The following is a 13,364-nucleotide window of genomic DNA, read 5'->3' as shown; positions in this document are numbered from 1 at the left end:
CCTCCCTATGGCCGGCCAACCCTAGAGGGGGGAGTCCACCTTGGGCTCCACCAAGGTGGCCGGCCAACCCCTCATGGAAGGGGGGAATCCCACCCCAAGTGGGATTCCCACCTTGGGTAGGTTTCCCTACACATGGAAGGTTTTGGGTTGGGGTCTTATTCGAAGACTTGTAGTCCAACACTTGGGGCTTCCACCTATTTAATGAGGGCCAAGGGGAGGGGGCCGGCCACCCCAACACAACAAGGTGGCCGCACCACCTAGATGGCCGGCGCCCCCCTCTCCCCAAACCCTAGCCGCCGCACTCCTCCTTCTTCCCCGCACGCTTAGCGAAGCTCCGCCGGGATTCTCCACCGCCACCGACACCACGCCGTCGTGCTCGTCGATTCAAGAGGAGCTACTACTTCCGCTGCCCGCTCGGAACGGGGAGGTGGACGTCGTCTTCATCAACAACCGAACGTGTGACCGAGTACGGAGGTGCTGCCCGTTCGTGGCGCCGTGATCAAGATCTTCTACGCGCTTTTGCAAGCGGCAAGTGATCGTCTACCGCAGCAACAAGAGCCTACTCTTGTAGGCTTTGGAAATCTTCAAGGGTGAGTCTTGATCATCCCCTCGTTGCTCCCGTCTTCTAGATTGCATCTTGGCTTGGATTGCGTTCTCGCGGTAGGAAAATTTTTGTTTTCTATGCAACGAATCCCTACATCTAGCTACTGCTATGGACCCATAGTCCAGGGGTGAACTACTCACACATCGATCCGGAGGCGATCATGGCGATGAAGAGTCCTCCGGGAGATGATTCCCCTCTCCGGCAGGGTGCCGGAGGCGATCTCCTGAATCCCCCGAGATGGGATTGGGGGCGGTGGCGTCACAGTAAGGTTTTTCGAATCGTGGCTCTCGGTACAGAGGGTTTCGCGACGAAGGCTTTAAGTAGGCGGAAGGGCGGAGTCGGAGGGCTGACAGGGGCCCCACACGCTAGGGCGGCGCGGGCCTAGCCCTGGCCGCGCGGCCCTGGCGTGGCGGCGCCTCGTCGCCCCACTTCGTTATCCTTTTGGTCTTCTGGAAGCTTCGTGGAAAAATTAGACCCTGGGCGTTAATTTCGTCCAATTCCGAGAATATTTCCTTTGTAGGATTTCTGAAACCAAAAACAGCAACTGGCTCTTCGGCATCTCGTCAATAGGTTAGTGCCGGAAAATGCATAATAATGACATATAATGTGTATAAAACATGTGAGTATCATCATAAAAGTAGCATGGAACATAAGAAATTATTGATACGTTTGAGACGTATCAGTTATCCAACAAGAGAGTGTAGAAAGTAGCATTTATTTATTCAGTTATGTGATCAATGTTGAGAGTGTCCACTAGTGAAAGTATGATCCCTAGGCCTTGTTTCTAAGCATTGAAACACCGTTTTCATCAAGTTCTGCTACATGTTTACTTGCTGCCATATTATTTCAGATTGTTATTACCACTCATATCCATCCATATCACTTGTATTTCACTATCTCTTCGCCGAACTAGTGCACCTATACATCTGACAAGTGTATTAGGTGTGTTGGGGACACAAGAGGCTTCTTGTATCGTAATTGCAAGGTTGCTTGAGAGGGATATCTTTGACCTCTACCTCCCTGAGTTCGATAAACCTTGGGTGATTCACTTAAGGGAAACTTGCTGCTGTTCTACAAACCTCTGCTCTTGGAGGCCCAACACTGTCTACAAGAATAGAAGCACACGTAGACATCAGTGGCGCCGTCACCTTTGTAGCGTCACATGGCGTGACGGCAAAAGGGTGGGTTCGCTCGACGTTATGCTCGGTGGTGGGCTCAGTAAAGAGGAAGGGCTAGATGAGGAAGAAATGGCGGCGACGGTGTGGTTTTTATAGTGGGGGAAGGAGACATGTTGGCCGCAATTAACACCGACGCGTGTCCTATCGATAGGACACATCAATGTTGCCGCCGGTTGCAAAGGCTGGCACTGAAGACGAGCATGCCATTAACACGGAGCCGAAGGCGAGGAAGAGAATGATCGGTTCAGAGCCGCTGACAACACTAGCCAACGACAACTGGACGCTCCGCACGTACGTTCTTTCCCGCCTCATTTCCGCCAACTCGCATAGGTTGCCGGATTACAAGTTGGACCTATTTGGTACCAAAACAAAATTGGGGCGACATTTTTTGGGCCAGTAGTCCCTAAGGGCATCTCCAACCGAAGCCAAAAAAGGATTTAGAGGAGAAAATTTGCACCGCTAACTGCCGGAACTGACTCTAGCTGAAATGGTAACGGCTTTAGAGGAGCAATTTTTTTGCTTGTCGGCCTCCGCGGCTCCTAAATATCCTCCTCCGCGGCTGCTCCCCAATTTTTTATCCTCCACCTTCACCTCCGTCCCCATACCCCCCCCCCTAAGCGCCGCGGCCGGCTGCTCCTCGACCAATCCGGCGACAAGAGCTGTCTGTCGCCAACTCCGCGTAGGATCCCCCAACCCTCCTACCTTCTCTGCATAGCCGTCGACAGCCTATATCGACCGAATCGGGCGGCGCAACCTCAAGCAAATCCACCGGGATTCGTCGAGGAACAGCCGGATTAACGTGACCCGGCACCTACGGTATGCCTTCATCGTCCTCGCGCTGCCGTAGTTCGCCGTATTTAGGGTTGAAGGACCTCATGCGAGCACCGGCGGCAGCAACCACATCGGCACCAGCTCTGGCACCACCATCACCTCTGGCGTTGGCTGCATCCATTGTCCCTGCCCTAGTTCCAGCACTGGCACCGACGGATAAAGAAGATGATCCTTTAATACCCGACCCGCTAAGGTATGCTTTTCAACCCCTTTTTGTTTGGGAAATTTGGTGAATTTCGGCGGATGAACAAGAGGTTTGTTCGTTTAAATTTATAGCAAGAAGAAGAGACATGGAAAAGGGACTGAGGATGAGGACAACGATTTATACTTTACATGTCATGATTAAACACTTATTGGAGATAAGCAGCCGTTCAAGAAATTTTGGGAAGGGATCCATGTCTACTTCAATCAAAGAACAAGTGGAGATGGTCGATCCTTGCCATCTATAGCGAGTAGGTGGTCGGCTCTAGTCAAGGTTTGAGGTAAAAGATGACTAGTGGAGGAGGTTTGAGAAGATGATGACTTGTGGTGAAGATGATGACTAGTGCTATCAATTTGTATTTGAAAACTCCAATTTATTAGGTTTAGATGCTATCAATTTGCGTGACTTTATATGTATTATGGATCATCTTATGTTATGTTGTCTTGTATGAATGTGCCTAAATTTACAAATTATGTTGAGAAAAGAAATTTGCTCCTCTAACTTTTTGAGGTTCAGTTCTACGGCGCAAAATTTAGAGAAGAAAATATAGAAAGTTAAGTTTAGGGAGGTTTTTCTGAAAAATTTATATTTCGGTTAGAGATGCTCTAAGCCGTTGGTCCGTGTGGAGATGCTCTAAGCCTCTAACTGCGCCTCTAGTCTCCGGAGACGGACGCCGCCGCCGCAGGAGCTGGCAAGCCGCCGGCACCGCCCCTGGTGTCTCCTCCGTCGCCTTTTTTTCGGTATTCTCCAAGTCACCCCGACCGCCGGAGCAGGGCAACTTGCCGCCCATCGGAACAGTGCCTGAAGCGCTGGCAGCCGGGGAGAGCGCCGAGCTCACGCCGTCCCCTATCCTCCTTCTCAAGTAGCGGCTCTCCCCGTGCCGGCCTCTCCACACTCGGACTTTCCTCTCCCATCGGCCGTCGTCCAAGCCTAGGTAATGTGTTCAATCCTTGGTCGTCTCCCAATAATCAATTGAGATATTCCTGTTCGATTACCTAGCTTTGGTTCTAGCAGAGACATTATGTTGGTGGTAGAATAACTAATCACAACACTGAGATGCTCCCTGCTTATTAGTTTATATAGCTTCTTACTCTGTACTGAAATGGTAGATTTTTGTAGCAGATGGATTTCACTTCCATCAATGCTTGCATGTGGTTTTCTGAACCTTGAAACTGAACCCCATCTGTGGTTCCTGTTTAGATCTGACGAAAGTTAAGGTTTTTTGGTGTTTACCAAAAGGCACAATTTATACATACTTGTCTGAAAACTTAAGCGTTGTTGGGTGGTATAGTAACTCTGCCTGAAACTCTCTAGTGTGTACAATCAGTAAAAACAACATGAGCAATAGGACCTGGGACATGCACAATTTATTTATCAACATGAGCAGTAGAAGTCTCCTGAGTACCATGGTGGCAAACCGTTTGGAAGGTGGAGAAGCGGACGCTGGCAGCAGTGCTCCCGCTCACCACAGTAGTGACGAAGAACCGCTCAGGAAGCCGGAGAAGCGGGCGCGAGTGGTGGTGCTTGTTGAATGGACGACGGTTGTGGTGCCACCTCTGCTCCAGGGCCTCATCAGCAAAATCACGAAAGGTAGGACAAGCAGCAGAAAGTGGTGCTGCTGCATTTGGGCAGCCACTGTAGCTTTGGATGTGCTCTCCCATGTTTGATCTGTTTTGCTGCTGCAAGAGAGGTAGGGTTTGATAAATTGTCTAGATTAATGTGTTTTATCTTGTTGTGGTGCAGGCTGCCTATGAGACTGAGTGGGCATGTCTAAGTTTAGTGTGAGCTTGCTATGTCTCCAGTTGCTAGGCCTGCTATGGAATCGATGAAGTTGGTTCCTAATGGGTGCTATTTGCTTATTTGTAGATTCTTCTTTCTATCCTGAAGTTTCCAAATTATTTTCTCTGCAGCTCACTATGGTAATAAACTAAATTATGCTGCAGCAGCCTTTTGATGGTAATATATACCAAATGTTTGCTCTATTATTTCTTTGCTGGTGTTTGTATCGCTCGGCTTTCCATGGATGAAAGCATGCATGTGAAGACAAACAAGGTGAGACTTCTTTGGAACGCTAAGAAATTGTAGCCTGAGAAAGAAGTAGCTCTAGGCAATGAGCGCTTGTCCTACTTCATCAAGTAGAATTAATAATTCAGAAATACTTCATACTGATACCTCTGCAGTGTCGCTATCTTCAGCAACAACAAGTTAGAATTGTGGGATTTTTGAAGATATATAAATATGTTCTTCATTTCTGGAGTGATTGATTTGATACTCTGGTTCTTATTTTAGTTCATATTGACAGTGGAATATATAGCACCAGCATTGTATTTGTGGAGGTTCTAAGGCCAGATTCATATTTCCAATAGTCCTAGGCATATATCCTTTATTGGACAAGCTTAGTCTCAAGTTTTTATTCCACGCATTGTTAGGCTTTCTACTTTTATAGACATAATTTGTTGTGAAAGATCAAATCAGTAGAGATTTATTTCTGGATGGTGCAATATTATGACTCTATAGTTGATACATTATTCAATATGCGACTTGCTTGTTATAACTATAGTTGATACAATATATCTTGGACACATTGATTTGTTATCATCCACTATTTCTCTTCTTTATTTTGTGCAAATGTAAAGCCAATGTTGGTTTCAGTCTATACTTGTTTATGAGATCAGTTTGTAGGCTCAGGCCTGACTGCATCTTTCTCAGACTTAAGTCAACTAACCCGTTTCTGTTTCGTAGCACAATCTATATCTCAGGTTCTGACTTTATCTTTTTGAGATCAGTTTTTCTGATATATTTTTAAACAATTAATCCTTTCTCTGATTATTTGTACATATTTTGAGTTGTTGAGATTCTCTGTACATACTTATACCTATTTATTTGTGAGATCGAGATCAAATTTCGTCCGTCAAACTGGGAGTTAAATATTTTAAACCTTGTGTGGAGTAATATATTAAATTTGAAAGCTACAAACTGAATAGAAATTGTCCTTAACAAAGAAAATTGAATATAATCATATTATCTTCGGATGCAGACTAAAAGCTTCCGGTTGCAATATAAATGTCCGTACCGCCTAACCGGACAGCGTGCAGGTGTGGTCGATGCATGCATGCTATTTTTACTAAGACGAGATGCTTAAATGAGACTTTTATTTGTTTTGCAGGGTGAGAAGACTATGAAGGAGAGGGGTTTCTTGGTGATCCTCTTGTCTAGAGGGCAATGGAAGAGAATGGGGTAATTTTCTATCTCATGCTCCAAACTTAGCTCTGATGAGCGGCTGTTGTTCTGAAGGTCAATGTTCTTTGTGTGTCATGTATACTGTGTTGGGTCAGGTTCATCAATCTGCTAATTTTAGTGCGAAAAGCCACATCTATACTTCTATTGTTAATACACCCTAGGCTATATTGTTCATATGCATTCTCTCGTATATCTATACCATTTTTCATCCTACAAGTGAAGATACATGCAGTATATAACATTAACAGATCGTTGTCTCTATGGAACATGATTAGAGTTAAATAAAATAAATAAACTGATGTATAATTTTTGAAGATATCTATTTTAGACATGCTGGTTCTGAACAATTGCAGCATTTCGCAGTGAACTGGCACATCCTTTTCTTGGATGATTGTGTATGCCTAAACTTTCTCTCTAAAGGGCAAATATGCCTTAGAAGTATGTACCACTACTGGGAGCGCCAATTGTCGTGCACAAGTTCATTTCTCCACCAGATAACCTTTTCCGCTTCTCTGATTTGGTAGTTCCATGTAGACATGAAATCCTTGCATTCTGGCCTAGAGTTTAAGGACATTCTGTCAAGTGTTTCGACAGTCACATCTCTCGTAGTACATATGCAGATTCATGACATTGTCTACGGTTTGAATTTTTTTTTGTCTTTGAGAGTGATGCCTTCTGGTTGACACTTTATATTGTCACGTGAAGGAGAACAAAATTGAACAAAGCCGCGAATTTTTTTCCATACACAATGGAATATAGGCCTAGACTGACATCACAGGTTGTGTGTTATTTTAGCCAGCTAGATCATATGTCTGCTGTAGAACAGAGTGTATTCCATGCAAAACAAAGTGCTTTGTTTTACATATGGTTCTTTGTGTATATACAAAGTGAGCATTTTGACTTAGTTTTGCTACAAATGGTTGTTCTGAGTGAAATGCCCAATGTGAGGCATGCACCATATGGTTCCGATATGGTTACTGAAGAGACCTTATTTCCTTACTGAGGAGCAACCTTATGGGGCACCATATAGTGAGAGTATATGGATTTCCTGCAATTTAGTTGCCGCATGTGTTGTATTTTTGGTGTACCATTTTTCTCCTATATAATTTGAACAAGTAACAAAGATTTATGATATGAAAATAAGCAGCATGAAATCCATATTATATTTTTATTGTTTCTTTTGCTCGAGTAAGATTAATATGGATTCTTCATAAGCTAATTCACCTCCTTTAGATATTAGGTGTCCATAATATGCTTAATAATAATTTCATGGAAGGCATGAGAGACTTTAAATTTCTAATACTTAAATGCACAAAGAACAAGGGCGTGCTGTAACCATTTAGAGTTGTAGATATCTGGATTATTGATTCTTGTCAATTCCGCTGTTTAAAACTTAGTCCTTTTGCAGTATGACTGTACACCTTGAGTGTCAAAATGTGTACTTATATCCACACAAGTGTTTGGAGTAGAATGCAGGTTAACAGAGCAGGCATATTAGTTGGTCTGATCTTACTGTCCCAATTGAATATGCAGATACTATCTCTAAATCTATGTTTTGCATTTTGGATATTCAATTCAGATGGCTGGTAATAATGGAAATGGTGATTCGAGGTCTAGAGCAGCTCCTTTGATGGGGGCAGTTGATGGTTATCTCTATGTGATCTTTACTGCCACTAACATGCCACAGGCCCATTCACCCTGGTTATCTCTATGTGATCTTTTTACCACCCTTGGATCTAGATATTCTCCTACCAGCGAACTGTTCCTAGATCCATCCTCATCCACAGAACTTGAGATATGCTTGTGAAATATCTGTGCTATGTTGTCAATACAGTATTCCAGTCAACTATGACAAGGTGGATTTAACGATTTTGTAATTTGGCCACGGCTTGCAGGCGCCGCCGCCAAGGAGCTCAGCAGGTTGCAGCGGTCGCCATGGCAGGGGCGTCACCAATCTCCTTTTCCTAACTAAAAGAGGGGAAATGCACATTGGTAGTTGTAAGGAATTAATTTGGTGTTGGTACTAATTTCTCTATTTTTGTACATGGTTACACGGTTATGCAGTATCTCTAGAAAGTTGTTATCATATATATAAGCATGCCATTTCAATTCAGAATTCAGATCGATGTAAAGTCCAAATTAAAATGGATCATATCATTTCTCTGTGAGTAGGTCTGATCCACTCTGACACCTTCCTGTAATTAGGTAATCTCTGAATATAATTTTGAGTGTGGACTCATTTTCATTTTGATATTGAGAGTGATTCATTTTTCAATTTCAAATTCGAGACTAGTCTTTATGGTTCATTAGTGTGATTCTTTTCGAGATGAGCTGCTTGTAATAGTTAAGATTGGATAGTACGATTAAATTTGAAAGGTAAAAGAAATACAAGCAAGAGTAAGAAATGATAATTGTGTTGCTTTGCTCCAGGGGAGGAATTTTGTAGATAATGAGAGGAGAAATGGATACTTCAACCATGAAAGGAGGAGGACAATCGATAGGGGAGGCATGCAGGCAAGGAGGAGAGCATCGGACAAACAGATTGTTTTGTCTCCGAACTTGACCACACAGTGAGTAATTGATGAATATTTTAGCATGCATAGCGATATTCTTCAGTGACTGTTAAATCTAATGATGCCGCCCATCTGTTAGGTGATGCTTCCTAAGAGCCTATCAAAATCCATGTACGTCACTACCAAGAAACTGAGCCAGAGATCCTGACAATGGCGACAAGCCTGCTGCCCAAGCTGTACCAAGAAACCATCACCCGCTGCATTCGAGAAAATTGAACAATGCAAGTACTAATCAAATTTACTGCCTGCAAGATCACTAAATCAGGAAAATTCAGGTCAATTCCTGCTGATCCAGGCACTAACTGAACTTCCAGGCACCATTTCAAGACATTCCGTTGCATTATCAACAGCTGCATTCAGTTTACGATTTTAACTTCCTTATCGTAAGAGAGGTTGTTATCATACAGGAACATCAACGAGTATAGAACTATGTAGATGCAAAGTTCTACTCCAGTTTTGCTGCCCTACTTGGTCTACTTGGTCTTCTCCATTCTGCATCTCAAAGTAGATGGTAAAAGTGGAGTTGCTTCCCTACTTGGTATCCCACCATTTGAAAGGCAACCTATGAACGAAGTGCATATGGTGACGAAGCTCTTTGATAGACCGGAGGCGAGCGTAGCAGTCAGTCTCCTTGCACGGTATGCACCCTATTGATTCTTCTTTGTCCGGGGAGGGGTGATTGGTGTAGTAGTGAAGCATTATCTGTGTCAGAAGAAAGTATTATTGTTGGTATTGAATTGCAGTGGATATAAACTAAGTAAGGGCTAGCTAGATAGATATATACCCTGTCCTTGGGCACGACCACACACCACGCGCCCTCGAAGCAGCACAGGTGGCAGGGCGTTTTATTGCTTGAACACTGTGCAAGAGTGGCACAGTAATCCTTGAACAAGTTAACCGTTTCCTGTGGAACAAACTCACCTTTCACGCGCTGAAACAAAAAAAAAGTGTGTTGGTAGTGTGCACACATTGCTAAGTGAATAGAAGGAGACGTCGATTCTTACATATACAGGGAATGTGACTGTTGGCGCCCTTTGTGTTGCTGGCAGGTTAAACTGAAGAGGGGCTTGAGTGGGATCCTTCTTCTTCTTTCTAAATCCATAACGGAAAGCATACTTCAGACTGTTATCCTGTGCATGCTTGGTACCTTTAGTACTACTCTCGGCAGCTTCTTCTGAACTCTCTGTGATGGTGGCCGGTGGAGTGACTACCCATATACAGAGTGAAAGCCGTTACATTCAGATTGAGGAATATAAGATTTTGCCCATTTCATAGATCCACCCACATTTGTTTGCATCTAGTCTACTTATAGTGTGTAAGTTCACTTCTTTTAGTTTGTATCTAGTCTACGTAATAATGCATCAACTAGCATTCGAGCAACAGCAAGCAAGGAGCAACAGAAAGTCTACATAATAATCACTAATTCAACAGTTCACACTTTAAGCAATAGAAAGACAGAGGGGAATAGTGATTTTCGTCTTACCAGCAAGGTACCTTGAGGCAGCCTCAGTGCTCAATTCCTTGAGCGAACGCTTGATGCTGGATATTCTTGAGTTAGTATCTGAGCCATCTGTAGAATGCACCGGAATGTCTTCATTCCACGGATCTGTTGCATTGTGCATGCTTAGGCCATGGACGCACAACTGAGTTGTGTCTTCAAATTGACTTAACATGAAAGCAACCTCAGCAGAGACTAGCATGATCACGATTGACTGTGGAAAACACCTTGCTGATTCTTGCACAAAAGCCTGAATGTCACTGAGTGTCTGCCCCTCCTGTTCTTGCCCCTGTTGCTCCTCCATATCAGTAGCCCGCTTGAGCATTAGGCGAGCAATTAGAGTGCGTGCACGAGGGCAGTAAGGATATAGCTCGACGAACCGCTGTGCAAGAGCAAAGGACCGGCCATCATAGTCCACTTCTGATTTGTTCCGATTCCAGAGCCATTCAGCTTCTCGTGGAATATAGCTCGTGCAAATCATGTCCCTGAAGTTGGCTAGCTCTTGTTTTGCTTCATTTCGTGCGAGCAGAATCCTTATCCTTGCGGTGGAGCGTCCGCTACGCTGTGTACTGGCCTGGGCCTGAGCTTCATAGCAAACGTTGCTTAACGCGGGATCAGAAGGATTAACCATGTCGATTGCCCGGCGGAGCTCCGCCTCCCCAGGTCCGAAATCCGCTGCCCTGAACTGGCTCCGGTAGTTGATGGAAGCCAGATTTTCGTACCGTATGAGCGCATTGCTTCGACGCACCGCAGTGCCGATGCATTGAGGGGCAAGGGTTGCAGCATTGGTGTGGAAGTCTCTTGCCAAAGCATAGTATGTAACCACGGCATTGAACAGATCGAATTCCTTCTGATTGATCCTTTCGTATAACTGCAGCGCAATGTCTGCTCCAATCGTCAGACAGAGACCACCAGCCAGATTGTTGGTGAAGGAGTACTGAGGATACTCTTGAGCCAGGGCCACGGCGGAGGTGGCCGCCCGTGCGTTGCAGCCGGTCTCCAACACCACACGAGCAATGTCGCGGCATTGGTCACGGACATTCTTCAGCGTGAGGGGCGCTCGGGGTATGCTCTGTTGTGCAGCACGTTCGCCGCCGTCATTGGCGCCTTGGGAAGCGCGGCGCATCCGCTCTCCTCCGAGCACCGTTGAGGAGACGGGGTCGGCGCGCATCAGGCCCAACGCCGCGCTGCTGCTGCTGCTGCTGTTGCGGCGGCTTTCGACGACGTCCCCATCGGCGGCTCCTTGCACGGCGACGCGGGCATGACCTCCGAGCACCGTTGAGGAGACGGGGCCCACGCGCGTCAGGCCCAACGCCGCGCTGGTGTCGCTTCCCTCGCCGTGCTCGTCAGCGGCGGGCTCCTTCGCGTGGACGGCGACGCGGCCGTCTCCTCCGAGCACGGTGGAGGACACGTGGCGCGCACGCGCGAGACCCATCGCCGCGCTGCTCTCGCTTCCGCCGCCGTGCTCGTCAGCGGCGGGCTTCTTCCCGTGGACGTCCACGCGGGGATCTCCTCCCAGCGACATGGAGGACACGTGGTGTGGGCGTGCGAGGCCCATCGGCGCTCTGCTCTCGCTTCCGTCGTCGTGCTCGTCGGCGGCGGGCTCCTTCCCGTGGACGGCGACGCGGCCATCTCCTCCGAGAACGGTGGAGGACACGTGGCGCGCACGCGCGAGGCCCTTCGCCGCGCTGCTCTCGCTTCCGCCGCCCTGCTCGTCGGCCGCGGGCTCCTTCCCGTTGACGGCGACGCGGCCATCTCCTCCGAGCACGGTGGAGGACACGTGGGGCGCACGCGCGAGACTCATCGCCGCGCTGCTCTCGCTTCCGCCGCCGTGCTCGTCGGCCGCGGGCTCCTTCCCGTGGACGGCGACGCGGCTATCTCCTCCGAGCACCGTCGTCCCCGCGCTGGTGCGGCTTCCGTCGACGTGCTCGTCGGAGGTGGCCGTCTTCCCGTCGACGGCGACGCCGGGCGGCACCGTGGAGGAGACGGGGTGCGCGCCCGCGCTGCTGTGGGTTCCTTCGGCGGGGGCCTCCTTCCCGTGGACGGAAACCCCAGCATCTTCGGGCGCCATCATGGAGTTGGCGAGATGATCGTCGGCGCTGCGCTCGCTCGGAGCCGCTGCGGTCTTCCTGCGGCCCGAGTTGTGGCGTCCGGCGGCCGGTGGTTGCTGCTTCCCCTCGCCCTTTCACACGACCGGGTGGAGAGAGGTTTGGGAGGAGAGGCTTTTGGCAACACGCGTTTATGGAAGCAGGGATTTCAGTTGAGGCGGTGGTACCGACTTGGAGCTGGAGAAGAAGAACGAGGGAGAGAAGGAGGAGCAGCTAGTTCTGCCATTTGAGAATTCTGTTATTTTTTTTTTTTTTTTTTTTACGGAATGAAAGGTAGTCTCCACGGCAATAAGACAACTAGTTAGGACTCATCTTCCTGTAACTCATTTACTTACTTATTACAAGAAGCACCTAATCTAACTCGGCTTGCGATGTCACATGCAAATCCATTCCTCTAAAATCACTACTACTACTCAGGATTATGAGCGCAAAATACCATTGGGCTTCCGTCCTAAATATTGAAACACCTTTTTTTTAGCGGAAAATATTGAAACACCTTTGTCTTCTTATGTGAAAGGTAGTCCTATTGTTGTTCCTGATCAATTTATTGGCGCCCCCAAACACCATAAGGGTAGGTACTAAAATAATTGCAAGCTCAAAATTCACAAGTCAATATATGTGCATTTCTTATAAAGAGGCATCAAGAGCAAAACTCTGGACCCCATCGGCCACCAAAAGTTTCTTACTCTCGCTGCCATGGTGGCGTCGGGTCCGTCCACACATCAAATGTGCAGAGGAGGGACGACTCCTTTGCCACGTGCATCACTCTTTAGGACCGTGGTTGGTCATATATAACCCGCCGTTGGAGATGGCTACATGCATGGTAGTATCTCATTCCCCTTTGGAATAGGCTAACGATAGTCTAGCCTCACTTGAAAGTCGACGTCAATTCGGTTATCATCGAATATGGATCCTTAATGTTGGACTCATTGTGTCTCTAGTCCTCTCCGCCACCGCCCATAAGGTCCAATGTGTTACTAGGGGAAGGAGGGGAACATGCGGCCCTCTTAGCGTGTTTCCTTTTATTTCCTCCTTCGCCAGTGAATGCCACGTAGTAGGTATGGTTGGTCTTCCCGGGTAGTCGTACTTGATTGGTTTTCATCGCTCTTTGGATAAGTAACCAGATTGTG

The 13,364-nt window shown here is 47.0% G+C and overlaps 1 long non-coding RNA gene across 4 annotated transcripts; it reads left to right on the top strand.

The window, feature by feature from the left end:
• The first annotated feature begins 3,578 nt into the window (after window positions 1-3,578).
• LOC124658478 lies at window positions 3,579-9,206 on the top strand. Of its 4 annotated transcripts, none has more exons than XR_006989211.1 (3): window positions 3,579-8,625; window positions 8,708-8,903; window positions 9,036-9,206. It is a non-coding gene; the product is annotated as an uncharacterized LOC124658478 (long non-coding RNA). The 4 variants fall into 4 exon arrangements; XR_006989209.1 differs by lacking the exon at window positions 9,036-9,206 and having other exon boundaries at window positions 3,579-6,052; window positions 7,951-8,625; window positions 8,708-9,029; XR_006989212.1 differs by lacking the exon at window positions 9,036-9,206 and having other exon boundaries at window positions 3,579-8,047; window positions 8,486-8,625; window positions 8,708-9,029.
• Window positions 9,207-13,364: the final 4,158 nt, after the last annotated feature.

This window comes from Lolium rigidum, chromosome 5 (genome assembly GCF_022539505.1).
Source record: "Lolium rigidum isolate FL_2022 chromosome 5, APGP_CSIRO_Lrig_0.1, whole genome shotgun sequence".
In the NCBI taxonomy this organism is placed as follows: Eukaryota; Viridiplantae; Streptophyta; class Magnoliopsida; order Poales; family Poaceae; genus Lolium; species Lolium rigidum.
The sequence above is the reverse complement of the archived record's forward strand: the minus strand, read 5'-3'. Positions and strand labels throughout refer to the sequence as shown.